The 16,126-nt window shown below is 40.1% G+C and overlaps 1 long non-coding RNA gene across 1 annotated transcript in view; it reads right to left on the bottom strand.

Annotated features, from left to right (window-relative positions):
* LOC133537368 (uncharacterized) overlaps nucleotides 1-12,861 on the bottom strand; it is a 19,873-nt gene extending 7,012 nt beyond the window's left edge. Inside the window, exons 1-2 of the long non-coding RNA XR_009802678.1 lie at nucleotides 12,115-12,861; nucleotides 11,996-12,037 (exon numbers count right to left, since the gene is read on the bottom strand). This is a non-coding gene — a long non-coding RNA (uncharacterized LOC133537368). The remainder of the gene's footprint in view (nucleotides 1-11,995; nucleotides 12,038-12,114) is intronic.
* Between the last annotated feature and the right edge of the window lie 3,265 nt (nucleotides 12,862-16,126).

The following is a 16,126-nucleotide window of genomic DNA, read 5'->3' as shown; positions in this document are numbered from 1 at the left end:
GTGGATGAGTATGGAGTTCTTTGCGTGGATGATGATGTTTCTTTCGTTGCCTGTGATTGAGTCGTAGTCCGAGGCGAAGTTTAGTGCTTGGGTCAGTAGGTCTTGCGTGATGGAAGGGTAAAATTCTTCGATGTCGAAGGAGATAAAGTTGTGTTGTTGTTTGTCTTGGATGTTGTTGAACCATTTGATTACTGTTGCTGTATTTCTCCATTGGTTGAGTGGTGTTTTGTCCTTGATTTTTGCGTTGATTCTGTCCAGGATTATTTTGCTGATTTTTCCTATTTCGGATTTAGTTGGGTTTATTTAAAATAAACCCAACTAAATCCGAAATAGGAAAAATCAGCAAAATAATCCTTGATTTTTGCGTTGATTCTGTCCAGGATTATTTTGCTGATTTTTCCTATTTCGGATTTAGTTGGGTTTATTTAAAATAAACCCAACTAATCCTATTTCGGATTTAGTTGGGTTTATTTAAAATAAACCCAACTAAATCCGAAATAGGAAAAATCAGCAAAATAATCCTGGACAGAATCAACGCAAAAATCAAGGACAAAACACCACTCAACCAATGGAGAAATACAGCAACAGTAATCAAATGGTTCAACAACATCCAAGACAAACAACAACACAACTTTATCTCCTTCGACATCGAAGAATTTTACCCTTCCATCACGCAAGACCTACTGACCCAAGCACTAAACTTCGCCTCGGACTACGACTCAATCACAGGCAACGAAAGAAACATCATCATCCACGCAAAGAACTCCATACTCATCCACAACAGTACACCATGGCAAAAAAAGAACAATTCAACATTTGACGTTACTATGGGGAGTTTTGACGGAGCAGAAACGTGCGAACTCGTTGGGAGTTTCCTCCTCTCCCAGCTTGCTAGCCTCAACCTGAACCTTGGTATTTACCGTGATGATGGACTGGCAGTGTGCCGCGCCTCGCCAAGGAGCAGCGAGAACACCAAGAAGCGCATATGCCAAATCTTCAAAGAAAACGGCCTACGGATCACAATTGAAGCCAACAAGCAAACCGTCAACTTCCTCGACGTCACTTTCAACCTGAGAAATAACAGCTACCAACCATTCACGAAACCCAACACAACACTCCAATACGTGCACCATGACAGCAACCACCCACCCACCACCACGAAAAGAATACCTACCGGAATTAATAAAAGGCTATCGATGCTGTTATCCAGCAAAGCTGAATTCGACCAAGCAACCCCCCCGTACCAGAAAGCACTTGATGAAAGCGGATACAACTTCACCCTCACCTATGAACCCACCCCAGGAAACCAACCAAAAAAGAGCAGAAAACGAAACAACATCATCTGGTACAATCCGCCATTCAGCAAAGACGTCTCAACCAACATCGGCCGCAAGTTCCTCACTCTGATCGACAAACACTTCCCCAAAGGCAACACCCTAAGAAAAATATTCAACAAAAACAACATTAAATTGAGCTACAGCTGTATGAATAACATGCAACAAATCATTTCAAACCACAACAAAGCAATTGCAAAAGGACTGCCTACCCCCAGACTAAACGACTCTGAAACCAATAATGAATGTAACTGTCGCAAGAAACCTGATTGCCCTCTCAACGGAAGGTGCTTACAGACATCAGTCGTTTACCAAGCAAAGGTAATACGCAAGGACATTAACACATCCGACACGTACGTAGGATTAACCGAAGGAGCGTTCAAAACAAGATGGAATAATCACAACGCCTCCTTTAGAAACCAGACTTTGCAGAATTCCACAGAACTCAGCAAACACATTTGGAACTTCAAAGACAATAATGTTGAATATTCAATAACATGGCAAATTCTTGCATCCAGCACACCATACAACAGTGGTAATAAAAGATGCAACCTATGCTTAAAAGAGAAACTGTTTATTATATATCATCCTGATCTATCATCCCTCAACAAGCGCAGTGAAATCATTTCAACATTCCGCCATAGACGGAAACACCTCCTAGGTAACACATGAGCCAATCACCACACCCTACGCCTGCTTGTACCCACCCATTCTGTGCTCTATATAAACCATTGTATGTGAATGCTTCCATTAAAATCTCCTGATGATTGAGGGAACCCCTCATGAAACAGATCTGTAGAGATGAAGTAGTCTTGTGATTTTTTCCCACCCCTACATACATATATAAATATATATATATATATATATATATATATATATATATATATATATATATATATATATATATATATATATATATATATATATGTAAATATATATATCAATCAATCAATCAATGTTTACTTATATAGCCCTAAATCACTAGTGTCTCAAAGGGCTGCACAAACCACCACGACATCCTCGGTAGGCCCACATAAGGGCAAGGAAAACTCACACCCAGTGGGACATCGGTGACGATGATGACCCAGTGGGACGTCGGTGACAATGATGACTATGAGGACCTTAGAGAGGAGGAAAGCAATGGATGTCGAGCGGATCTAACATGATACTGTGAAAGTTCAATCCACAATGGATCCAACACAGTCGCGAGAGTCCAGTCCAAAGAGGATCCAAGACACAGCAGCGAGAGTCCCGTTCACAGCGGAGCCAGCAGGAAACCATCCCAAGCGTAGGCGGACCAGCAGCGCAGAGATGTCCCCAGCCGATACACAGGCAAGCAGTACATGGCCACCGGATCGGACCGGACCCCCTCCACACGGGAGAGTGGGACATAGAAGAAAAAGAAAAGAAATGGCAGATCAACTGGTCTAAAAAGGGAGTCTATTTAAAGGCTAGAGTATACAAATGAGTTTTAAGGTGAGACTTAAATGCTTCTACTGAGGTGGCATCGCGAACTGTTACCGGGAGGGCATTCCAGAGTACTGGAGCCCGAACAGAAAATGCTCTATAGCCCGCAGACTTTTTTTGGGCTTTGGGAATCACTAATAAGCCGGAATCCTTTGAACGCAGATTTCTTGCCGGGACATATGGTACAATACAATCGGCAAGATAAGATGGAGCTAGACCGTGTAGTATTTTATACGTAAGTAGTAAAACCTTAAAGTCACATCTTAAGTGCACAGGAAGCCAGTGCAGGTGAGCCAGTACAGGCGTAATGTGATCAAACTTTCTTGTTCTTGTCAAAAGTCTAGCAGCCGCATTTTGTACCAACTGTAATCTTTTAATGCTAGACATGGGGAGACCCGAAAATAATACGTTACAGTAGTCGAGGCGAGACGTAACAAACGCATGGATAATGATCTCAGCGTCTTTAGTGGACAGAATGGAGCGAATTTTAGCGATGTTACGGAGATGAAAGAAGGCCGTTTTAGTAACGCTTTTAATGTGTGCCTCAAAGGAGAGAGTTGGGTCGAAGATAATACCCAGATTCTTTACCGTGTCGCCTTGTTTAATTGTTTGGTTGTCAAATGTTAGAGTTGTATTATTAAATAGAGTTCGGTGTCTAGCAGGACCGATAATCAGCATTTCCGTTTTTTTGGCGTTGAGTTGCAAAAAGTTAGCGGACATCCATTGTTTAATTTCATTAAGACACGCCTCCAGCTGACTACAATCCGGCGTGTTGGTCAGCTTTAGGGGCATGTAGAGTTGGGTGTCATCAGCATAACAGTGAAAGCTAACACCGTATTTGCGTATGATGTCACCTAGCGGCAGCATGTAGATGCTGAAGAGTGCAGGGCCAAGGACCGAACCCTGGGGAACTCCACACGTTACCTTAACGTAGTCCGAGGTCACATTGTTATGGGAGACACACTGCATCCTATCAGTAAGATAAGAGTTAAACCAAGACAGGGCTAAGTCTGACATACCAATTCGTGTTTTGATACGTTCTAATAAAATATTATGATCGACGGTATCGAAAGCAGCGCTAAGATCGAGGAGCAGCAACATAGATGACGCATCAGAATCCATCGTTAGCAATAGATCATTAGTCATTTTTGCGAGGGCTGTCTCCGTGGAGTGATTTGCCCTGAAACCGGATTGAAAGGTTTCACATAGATTGTTAGACGCTAAGTGTTCATTTAACTGCTCCGCAACAATTTTTTCAAGGATTTTTGAAATAAAGGGAAGGTGAGACACCGGTCGGTAGCTTACCATGAGGTCAGGATCGAGGTTAGGTCTTTTAAGAAGAGGATGAATAACCGCTTTTTTGAATGCTAGGGGAACAGTGCCCGAGGAGAGTGATAAGTTTATAATATTTAGCACTGATGGACCTAATAATACAAATAGTTCCTTGATCAGTTTCCCAGGAAGAGGGTCAAGTAAACATGTTGTCTGTTTTATTCCATTTACACGTTGTAACAATTCCTCTAATGTTATTTCCTCAAAACGAGAAACTATTTTGGAGGGCAGTATCCGCCGTATATACAATCGTGTCAGTGTTAATATCAATCAATCAATCAATGTTTACTTATATAGCCCTAAATCACTAGTGTCTCAAAGGGCTGCACAAACCACCACGACATCCTCGGTAGGCCCACATAAGGGCAAGGAAAACTCACACCCAGTGGGACGTCGGTGACAATGATGACTATGAGAACCTTAGAGAGGAGGAAAGCAATGGATGTCGAGCGGGTCTAACATGATACTGTGAAAGTTCAATCCACAATGGATCCAACACAGTCGCAAGAGTCCAGTCCAAAGCGGGTCCAACTCAGCAGAGAGAGTCCCGTTCACAGCGGAGCCACCAGGAAACCATCCCAAGCGGAGGCGGATCAGCAGCGCAGAGATGTCCCCAGCCGATACACAGGCAAGCAGTACATGGCCACCGGATCGGACCGGACCCCCTCCACAAGGGAGAGTGGGACATAGAAGAAAAAGAAAAGAAACAGCAGATCAACTGGTCTAAAAAGGGAGTCTATTTAAAGGCTACAGCATACAAATGAGTTTTAAGGTGAGACTTAAATGCTTCTACTGAGGTGGCATCTCGAACTGTTACCGGGAGGGCATTCCAGAGTACTGGAGCCCGAACGGAAAACGCTCTATAGCCCGCAGACTTTTTTTGGGCTTTGGGAATCACTAATAAGCCGGAGTCCTTTGAACGCAGATTTCTTGCCGGGACATATGGTACAATACAATCGGCAAGATAGGATGGAGCTAGACCGTGTAGTATTTTATACGTAAGTAGTAAAACCTTAAAGTCACATCTTAAGTGCACAGGAAGCCAGTGCAGGTGAGCCAGTACAGGCGTAATGTGATCAAACTTTCTTGTTCTTGTCAAAAGTCTAGCAGCCGCATTTTGTACCAACTGTAATCTTTTAATGCTAGACATGGGGAGACCCGAAAATAATACGTTACAGTAGTCGAGGCGAGACGTAACAAACGCATGGATAATGATCTCAGCGTCTTTAGTGGACAGAATGGAGCGAATTTTAGCGATATTACGGAGATGAAAGAAGGCCGTTTTAGTAACGCTTTTAATGTGTGCCTCAAAGGAGAGAGTTGGGTCGAAGATAATACCCAGATTCTTTACCGTGTCGCCTTGTTTAATTGTTTGGTTGTCAAATGTTAGAGTTGTATTATTAAATAGAGTTCGGTGTCTAGCAGGACCGATAATCAGCATTTCCGTTTTTTTGGCGTTGAGTTGCAAAAAGTTAGCGGACATCCATTGTTTAATTTCATTAAGACACGCCTCCAGCTGACTACAATCCGGCGTGTTGGTCAGCTTTAGGGGCATGTAGAGTTGGGTGTCATCAGCATAACAGTGAAAGCTAACACCGTATTTGCGTATGATGTCACCTAGCGGCAGCATGTAGATGCTGAAGAGTGCAGGGCCAAGGACCGAACCCTGGGGAACTCCACACGTTACCTTAACGTAGTCCGAGGTCACATTGTTATGGGAGACACACTGCATCCTATCAGTAAGATAAGAGTTAAACCAAGACAGGGCTAAGTCTGACATACCGATTCGTGTTTTGATACGTTCTAATAAAATATTATGATCGACGGTATCGAAAGCAGCGCTAAGATCGAGGAGCAGCAACATAGATGACGCATCAGAATCCATCGTTAGCAATAGATCATTAGTAATTTTTGCGAGGGCTGTCTCCGTCGAGTGATTTGCCCTGAAACCGGATTGAAAGGTTTCACATAGATTGTTAGACGCTAAGTGTTCATTTAACTGCTCCGCAACAATTTTTTCGAGGATTTTTGAAATGAAGGGAAGGTGAGACACCGGTCGGTAGTTTACCATGAGGTCAGGATCGAGGTTAGGTCTTTTAAGGAGAGGATGAATAACCGCTTTTTTGAATGCTAGGGGAACAGTGCCCGAGGAAAGTGATAAGTTTATAATATTTAGCACTGATGGACCTAATAATACAAAGAGCTCCTTGATCAGTTTCCCAGGAAGAGGGTCGAGTAAACATGTTGTTTGTTTTATTCCATTTACACGTTGTAACAATTCCTCTAATGTTATTTCCTCAAAACGAGAGAAACTATTTTGGAGGGCAGTATCCGCCGTATATACAATCGTGTCAGTGTTAATAGAACCCCGTTGTAGCTGGGACGCATTGTCTTTAATCTCCTTTCTAATGACTTCAATTTTCTTACTAAAGAATTGCATAAAGTCATCAGCTGAGTGGGTGGAGCTACTGGAAGGAGTCCCTTGTTGGGTTAGCGATGCTACCGTACTAAACAAAAATTTAGGATCGTTTTTATTACGGTGGATGAGATTTGAGTAATAATTAGCTTTAGCTAAGGTAAGCATGCGTTTATAAGTTATTAAACCATCACTAAATGCTTGATGGTGCACCTCAAGTTTAGTCGTGCGCCATTTGCGTTCCAGCTTTCTGCATAATAATTTCTGAGCTCTAGTTTCTTCTGTAAACCACGGGGTGCGCTTTTTTGGAGCCTTTTTTAACTTTAGCGGTGCTATGTTATCAATGGTTTCGCGCAGGGCGTCGTTAAAATTGTTAGTGAGGTTATCAATAGAGCCCACATACTTTGGGAATGGTGCCATTACCGAGGGCAGTAGGTCAGCAAGAGTTGTCGTTGTGGCCGTATTAATGTTGCGGCTGCTATAGCAGTTATTATTATTATTAGTTTGACGAACATGCGTCTGAACCTCGAATTTTATAAGGTAATGATCGGACAATACTTTAGTATACGGGAGTATCGTAACTTTGGAAGCGGTGATCCCCTTGACAAGCACTAGGTCTATCGTATTACCGTTGCGATGCGTGGGTTCATTTATTATTTGTGTGAGACCACAGCTATCAATTATACTCTGGAGCGCTACGCATGGTGGGTCCGATGGGGTATTCATGTGGATATTAAAGTCCCCCATTATGATTATATTATCGGCGTGTGTCACTAGATCAGCAACGAACTCTGAGAATTCATTGATGAAGTCCGAACAGGGCCCTGGGGGGCGGTAGATAACAGCCAGGTGTAGAGGCAGCGGTGTGACAGACCTCATAGTAAGCACCTCAAACGATTTATATTTATTATTTATGTTAGGACTAAGGTTAAAGTTTTCGTTGTATATTAGTGCGACCCCCCCACCCCTTTTAAGCGGACGGGCAATATGCGCATGTGTAAAGTTAGGAGGACATGCCTCATTTAGCGCAAAAAAGTCGTTTGGTTTAAGCCAGGTTTCGCTGAGACCGATGACGTTAAGATTGTTGTCTCTGATAATATCATTAACTAACAACGTTTTGGGAGACAATGATCTTATGTTTAAAAAACCTACATTATAGGTAGTGGGCTGTTTTAGGGAATTTTTTATCAAATTATCCGTAGTAGCAATATTAATAATGTTGTGTTTATTATGCCCAGTGCATTCAGTATAGTTACGACCATATCTAGGAATTGATACGACGGGAATGTTCCGATTGTTTGTTTGTTGCTTTGATAAACTGCACGCATCATAGTTAGCCTCCTCAGTAACGGGGATTTTCCGATTGTTTGTTTGTTGCTTTGATAAACTGCACGCATCATAGTTAGCCACCTCAGTAAAACACATGTCCAACTCTGAAACACTCAAAGTAGAAAAAACTTGTTCTAATTTAACAGACTCCTTACCCAGACCAGTAGTCTCGCATTTTCCATCTAAATCCGTCTTCAGGGTGGAGGGAAGTGGTGTACTGTGGGGATTAGCCTTCTGCTTTGTTTTTAGAACTCCGTTGTAGCTGGGACGCATTGTCTTTAATCTCCTTTCTAATGACTTCAATTTTCTTACTAAAGAATTGCATAAAGTCATCAGCTGAGTGGGTTAAGCTACTGGAAGGAGTCCCTTGTTGGGTTAGCGATGCTACCGTACTAAACAAAAATTTAGGATCGTTTTTATTACGGTGGATGAGATTTGAGTAATATTTAGCTTTAGCTAAGGTAAGCATGCGTTTATAAGTTATTAAACCATCACTCCATGCTTGATGGTGCACCTCAAGTTTAGTCGTGCGCCATTTGCGTTCCAGCTTTCTGCATAATAATTTCTGAGCTCTAGTTTCTTCTGTAAACCACGGGGTGCGCTTTTTTGGAGCCTTTTTTAACTTTAGCGGTGCTATGTTATCAATGGTTTCGCGCAGGGCGTCGTTAAAGTTGTTAGTGAGGTTATCAATAGAGCCCACATACTTTGGGAATGGTGCCATTACCGAGGGCAGTAGGTCAGCAAGAGTTGTCGTTGTGGCTGTATTAATGTTGCGGCTGCTATAGCAGTTATTATTATTATTAGTTTGACGAACATGCGTCTGAACCTCGAATTTTATAAGGTAATGATCGGACAATACTTTAGTATACGGGAGTATCGTAACTTTGGAAACGGTGATGCCCCTGACAAGCACTAGGTCTATCGTATTACCGTTGCGATGCGTGGGTTCATTTATTATTTGTGTGAGACCACAGCAATCAATTACAGTCTGGAGCGCTACGCACGGTGGGTCCGATGGGGTATTCATATGGATATTAAAGTCCCCCATTATGATTATATTATCGGCGTGTGTCACAAGATCAGCAACGAACTCTGAGAATTCATTAATAAAGTCCGAATAGGGCCCTGGGGGGCGGTAGATAACAGCCAGGTGTAGAGGCAGCGGTGTGACAGACCTCATAGTAAGCACCTCAAACGATTTATATTTATTATTTATGTTAGGACTGAGGTTAAAGTTTTCGTTGTATATTAGTGCGACCCCCCCACCCCTTTTGAGCGGACGGGCAATATGCGCATGTGTAAAGTTAGGAGGACATGCCTCATTTAGCGCAAAAAAGTCGTTTGGTTTAAGCCAGGTTTCGCTGAGACCGATGACGTTAAGATTGTTGTCTCTGATAATATCATTAACTAACAACGTTTTGGGAGACAATGATCTTATGTTTAAAAAACCTATATTATAGGTAGTGGGCTGTTTTAGGGAGTTTTTGATCAAATTATCCGTAGTAGCAATATTAATAATGTTGTGTTTATTATGCCCAGTGCATTTAGTATAGTTACGACCATATCTAGGAATTGATACGACAGGAATTTTCCGATTGTTTGATTGTTGCTTTGATAAACTGCACGCATCATAGTTAGCCACCTCAGTAAAACACATGTCCAACTCTGAAACACTCAAAGCAGAAAAAACTAGTTCTAATTTAACTGACTCCTTACCCAGACCAGTAGTCTCGCATTTTCCATCTAAATCCGTCTTCGGGATGGAGGAAAGTGGTGTTCTGTGGGGATTAGCCTTCTGCTTTGTTTTTAGCCCCGCTCGGCATCCGCGTTTCCGATCACACCGCTGGCGTCTGCTCCGTAGACGGCCCCCGCTGCTACTAGACTCGACATATATATAGACATATATATACATACATATATACATATATATATATAAACATATATATATACATAAACATATATATATATATATATATCTGTGCCCCGGACCTCTGGCTGGGGGTTGCCTGAAGCCACCGTACTTATTAGATAGTGCCGAGTGTCTAAATCCGTGAGTTTTAGGTGTAAAGGAAAAATTTTGCCACAAAGCTAGCCTAAATAAGTACCATGTTTACAAAAAAAATGCTAACACATAGCATGATAACAGTCGGCATGTTTCATATACCAAGTTATATGACTCAAAAATGAATTTCTGCAGAAATAGAAAAAAAAGTGTAAAATTGGATGAAAAAGTTAGCAAGCCTAAGTTTGCTTGCAACCATGCTATCGTTTACATCAGGGGTCACCAACCTTTTTGAAACCAAGAGTTACTTCTTGGGTACTGATTAATGCGAAGGGCTACCAGTTTGATACACACTTTAATAAATTGCCAGAAATAGCCAATTTGCTCAATTTACCTTTAATAAATAATTCTATATATATATAAAAAATGGGTATTTCTGTCTGTCTTTCCGTTGTACATTTTTTTTCCTTTGACGGAAGTTTTTTTGCAGAGAATAAATGATGAAAAAAACACTTAATTGAACGGTTTGAAAGAGGAAAGACACGAAAAAAATGAAAACAATTTTTTCAAACATAGTTTATCTTCAACTTCGACTCTTTAAAATTCTAAATTCAACCGAAAAAAATTAATAGAAATACTAGCTAATTCTAATCTTTTTGAAAAAAATTTGATATGAATTTATGGAACATCATTAGTAATTTTTCCTGATTAAGATTAAATTTAGAATCTTGATGACATGTTTTAAATAGGTTAAAATCCAATCTTCACTTTGTTAGAATATATAACAAATTGGACCAAGCTATATTTCTAACAAAGACAAATCATTATTTCTTCTAGATTTTCCAGAACAAAAATTTTAAACGATATTCAAAAGACTTTAAAATAAGATTTAAATTTCATTCTACAGATTTTCTAGATTTGCCAGAATATTTTTTTTTAGTTTTAATCATAAATTTGAAGAAATATTTCACAAGTATTCTACGTCAAAAAAACAGAAGCAAAAATTAAGAATTAAAATGTATTTATTATTCTTTACAATAATAAAAAAAAATACTTGAACATTGATTTAATTGTCAGGAAAGAAGAGGAAGGAATTTAAAAAGGTAAAAAAGGTGTATGTGTTTAAAAATCCTAAAATAATTTTTAAGGTTGTATTTTTTCCCTAAAATTGTCTTTCTGAAAGTTATAAGAAGCAAAGTAAAAAAAATAATTGAATTTATTTAAACAAGTGAATACCAAGTCTTTAAAATATTTTCTTAGATTTTCAAATTCTCTTTGAGTTGGTGTATGTGTTTAAAAATCCTAAAATCATTTTTAAGGTTGTATTTTTTCCCTAAAATTGTCTTTCTGAAAGTTATAAGAAGCAAAGTAAAACAAATAAATGAATTTATTTAAACAAGTGAATACCAAGTCTTTAAAATATTTTCTTAGATTTTCAAATTCTCTTTTAGTTTTGTCTCTCTTAGAATTAAAAATGTCGAGCAAAGCGAGACCAGCTTGCTAGTAAATAAATACAATTTTAAAAATAGAGGCAGCTCACTGGTAAGTGCTGCTATTTGAGCTATTTTTTGAACAGGCCAGCGGGCTACTCATATGGTCCTCACAGGCTTCCTGGTGCCCGTGGGCACTGCGTTGGTGACTCCTGGTTTACATGCTAACAGTTAACAAGTGTCAAATACCAATTATATGACTCTGGGCTAAACGGTAACAAAAGTAGCTCAAAAAGTTAGCGTGCTAATGTTAGCATGCAAGCAAGCTAACGTGAGCATTATAATAGTTAGCTTGTGTAACATACCAAGTTATATGACTCAAAGGTGTATGGTTGAAAAAGTTTGCACTTTAATGTTTGCATGCTAACTTTTTACAAAGGTCACGTACCAAGTTATACGACTCTGGGGTAAACAGTTGCAAAACTAACTTGAAAAGTTAGCGTGCTAATATTAGCATGCTATCAGTTAGCGTATGTCACATACCAAGTTATATGACTGAAAGGTGTATGGTTGTCTAAGTAGTGAAAGAAACGTGAAGTTAGCTAAAAAAGTAGCATGTTCTGTACTTGATTACTAATTGTTTCATTTTATTTTGACATGTTGCGGGCTCGTAAAATGATAATACCTGCATGAATGCAGCAGTGGTGTTGAACCATCAACTCTTCCTCTGTAATGAAGATCAGGATGACTTGTTTCATGGACGACGTCTTATTTCAAAGGGAAATGTTGATGAGTGTACATTACACAAGAGATGCTCATTAGGAGTCAGGACCACACTCGGGTGCGGCGGAGAGCCCGGAGGAGGATGAGGAGGAGACGAGGTGACGAAGAGGCGGACTGCGCTACTCTTAAAGCGCCTCTGAAAACAGGAAATGTGTGAAAATGTCACATGAAAAAAAAAAAGTCACTTTCTTGGAGCCTAAGGTAGGACATTCTAGAAGGAGTAGAAACAAAGATGGGTGAGTTGGCATGAAGCTGCGGTGTAAAAGTGAGGAAAGAGTGGAGTGTGGCGCCACCTGCTGGATAAACTCAGGTGACAAATATAACCAAGAGTCTGCTGGGTTGGAAACACGTGCTCTTGGCACTTCCGGTGTATCCTTGGTGGGCAAACATGTTCAGTTCAGTTACAACAGTATTTAGCATGAACAAAATGCAGCATATTGTTATGGGCTTGGAGAGATTAAAGGCCTACTGAAACCCACTACTACCGACCACGCAGTCTGATAGTTTATATATCAATGATGAAATATTACCATTGCAACACATGCCAATACGGCCGGTTTAGTTCACTAAATTGCAATTTTAAATTTGCCGCAGAGTTTCTTGTTGAAAACGTCGCGGAATGATGACGCGTGCGCGTGATGTCACGGACTGTCAGGACATATTAGCGCAGCACCATTTGCGGCTAAAAGTTGTCTCTTTTCATCGGGCAATTACACATTATTCTGGACATCTGTGTTGCTGAATCTTTTGCAATTTGTTCAATTAATAATGGAGAAGTCAAAGTAGAAAGATGGAGGTGGGAAGCTTTAGCCTTTAGCCACACAAACACATGGTGATTACTTGTTTAAAATTCCCGGAGGTGAAGCTTTACAATGGATCAGAGCGGTCAAGCGAACATGGTTCCCGACCAATTGTCAACCGGCAGGTTTCGGTGAGAAAATTGTGGTAAAAAGTCGTCTCTTACCGGAGATCAGCTGAAGTTGCGCCATCCATGCAGCTGCCGTCGACTTCCCTCAGAGACTGGCCTCAAGACACCCGTGGACACACCCCTCCGACTATCAGGTACTATTTAATCTCACTAAAACACTAGCAACATAATAGAAAGATAAGGGATTTCCCAGAATTATCCTAGTAAATGAGTCTAAAAACATCTGAATCCATCCCAATGCAATCGCCTTTTTTTTTTCTCCTAGTCCTTCGCTATCAATATCATCATCCAAGAATCTTTCATCCTCGCTCAAATTAATGGGGAAATTGTCGTTTTCTCGGTCCGAATAGCTCTTGCTGCTTGAGGCTCCCATTATAAACAATGTGAGGACGTGAGGAGCCCTCCCCCTTGTGACGTCATCGTCTGCGACTTCCGGTAAAGGAAAGGCTTTTTTATCAGCACCAAAAGTTGCGAGCTTTATCGTCAATGTTCTCTACTAAATCCTTTCAGCAAAAAAATGGCAATATCACGAAACGATCAAATATGACACATAGAATGGACCTGCTATCCCCGTTTAAATAAGAAAATCTCATTTCAGTAGGTCTTTAAAGTATGTTCGGTGTACCTTTTCACAAGGCTGGACATTGCAGCATACATACCTCAGACAATACTTACACTAATATTCCACTGAGGCATCTAGAAAGTACTGTAAGTGCAGTAAATATGTGGCAACACTAACACTTCGACTTTAAGAACATTCAGCTACAGTGTGCTGAAGCTAAAGAACGTTCAACTACAACGTGCGAAAGCTAAAGATAATTTAGCTACGTGCTGAAGCTAAATAACATTCAGTTACAACATGCTAACGCTAAATAACATTCAGTTACGTGCTGAAGCTAAATAACATTCAGCTACAACGTGCTAAAACAAAAGATGATTCAGCTACAACGTAGTGAACCTAAAGAAAGTTCAGTTACAACGTGCTAAAGCTAAAGAACATTCAGCTACAATGTGCTGAAGCTAAAGAACGTTGAGCTACAACGTGCTAAAGCTAAAGAACATTCAGCTACGCGCTGAAGCTAAATATCATTGAGTTACAACATGCTAAAGCTAAATAACATTGTTATAACGTGCTAAAACAAAAGAAAATTCAGCTACAACGTAGTGAAGCTAAAGACAGTTCAGATACAACGTGCTAAAGCTAAAGAACATTCAGCTACAATGTGCTGAAGCTAAAGAACGTTCAGCTACAATGAGCTGAAGCTAATTAAAATTCAGCTACAACGTGCTGAAGCTAAAGAATGTTCAGTTAAAACGTGCTAAAGCTAAAGAACATTCAGCTACAACGTGCTATATGAAGTTAAAGAACATTCAGCTACAATGTGCTAAGGCTACATTCAGCTACATGTTAAAGCTAAAGAAATTCAGCCACAAAGTGCTGAAGCTAAAGAACGTTCAGTTACAACATGCTGAAGCTAAAGATTTTGAGCTACAATGTGCTAAAGCTAAAGAACATTCAGCTACAATGTGCTAAAGAACATTCAGCTACGTGCTAAGGCTAAAGAACATTAGGCTACAACGTGCTAAAGCTAAAGAACATTCAGCTACAACGTGCTAAATAAAGCTAAAGAACATTGAGCTACAACATACTAAGGCTAAAGAACATTCAGCTACAACGTGCTAAATGAAACTAAAATACATTGAGCTACGTGCTAAAGTTAAAGAACATTCAGCTACCACGAGCTAAAGCTAAAGAACATTTAGCTACAACATGCTAAATGAAGTTAAAGAACATTCAGCTAAAACGTGCTAAAGCTAAAGAACATTGAGCTACAACGTGCTAAAGTTAAAGAACATTCAGCGACCACGTGCTAAAGATAAAGATCATTTAGCTCAAACTAAAGGACATTCAGCTACAACGTGCTAAATGAAGTTAAAGAACATTCAGCTACCCCGTGCTAAAGCTAAAGAACATTTAGCTCAAGCTAAAGAACATTCAGCTACAACGTGCTAAATGAAGTTAAAGAACATTCAGCTACAACTTGCTAAGGCTAAAGAACATTCAGCTACCACATGCTAAAGCTAAAGAACATTCAGCTACAACGTGCTAAAGCTAAAGAACATTCAGCTACAACGTGCGAAAGCTAAAGAACATTCAGCTACAACGTGCTAAATGACGTTAATGAACATTCAGCTACAACGTGCTAAAGCTAAAGAACATTCAGCTACCACATGCTAAAGCTAAAGAACATTCAGCTACAACGTGCTAAAGCTAAAGAACATTCAGCTACAACGTGCTAAAGCTAAAGAACATTCAGCTACCACGTGCTAAAGCTAAAGAACATTCAGCTACAACGTGCTATATGAAGTTAAAGAACATTCAGCTACAACGTGCTAAGGCTAAAGAACATTCAGCTACCCCATGCTAAAGCTAAAGCTAAAGAACATTCAGCTACAACGTGCTAAAGCTAAAGAACATTCAGCTACCACGTGCTAAAGCTAAAGAACATTCAGCTACAACGTGCTATATGAAGTTAAAGGACATTCAGCTACAATGTGCTAAGGCTAAAGAACATTCAGCTACCACATGCTAAAGTTAAAGAACATTCAGCTACCACGTGCTAAAGCTAAAGAACATTTAGCTCAAGCTAAAGAACATTCAGCTACAACGTGCTAGATGAAGTTAAAGAACATTCAGTTAAAACGTGCTAAAGCTATAGAACATTGAGCTACAACGTGCTAAAGTTAAAGAACATTCAGCTACAACGTGCTAAGGCTAAAGAGCATTCAGCTACCACGTGCTAAAGCTAAAGAACATTCAGCTACAACGCGCTAAATGAAGCTAAAGAACATTCAGCTACAGCGTGCTAAAGCTAAAGAACATTCAGCTACAACGTGCTGAAGCTAAAGAACACTCAGCTACAGCGTGCTAAAGCTAAAGAACATTCAGCTACAACGTGCTGAAGCTAAAGAACACTCAGCTACCACGTGCTAAAGCTAAAGAACATTCAGCGTCACGTGATCCAATCACGTGCTCTGAATTTACTTTGTGTTCTAACACGAGCTGACTTGTTGCAAACGTTTTTTTAAAAAGACAAAAGTGCA

This window comes from Nerophis ophidion, linkage group LG18 (assembly GCF_033978795.1).
Source record: "Nerophis ophidion isolate RoL-2023_Sa linkage group LG18, RoL_Noph_v1.0, whole genome shotgun sequence".
In the NCBI taxonomy this organism is placed as follows: Eukaryota; Metazoa; Chordata; class Actinopteri; order Syngnathiformes; family Syngnathidae; genus Nerophis; species Nerophis ophidion.
The sequence above is the reverse complement of the archived record's forward strand: the minus strand, read 5'-3'. Positions and strand labels throughout refer to the sequence as shown.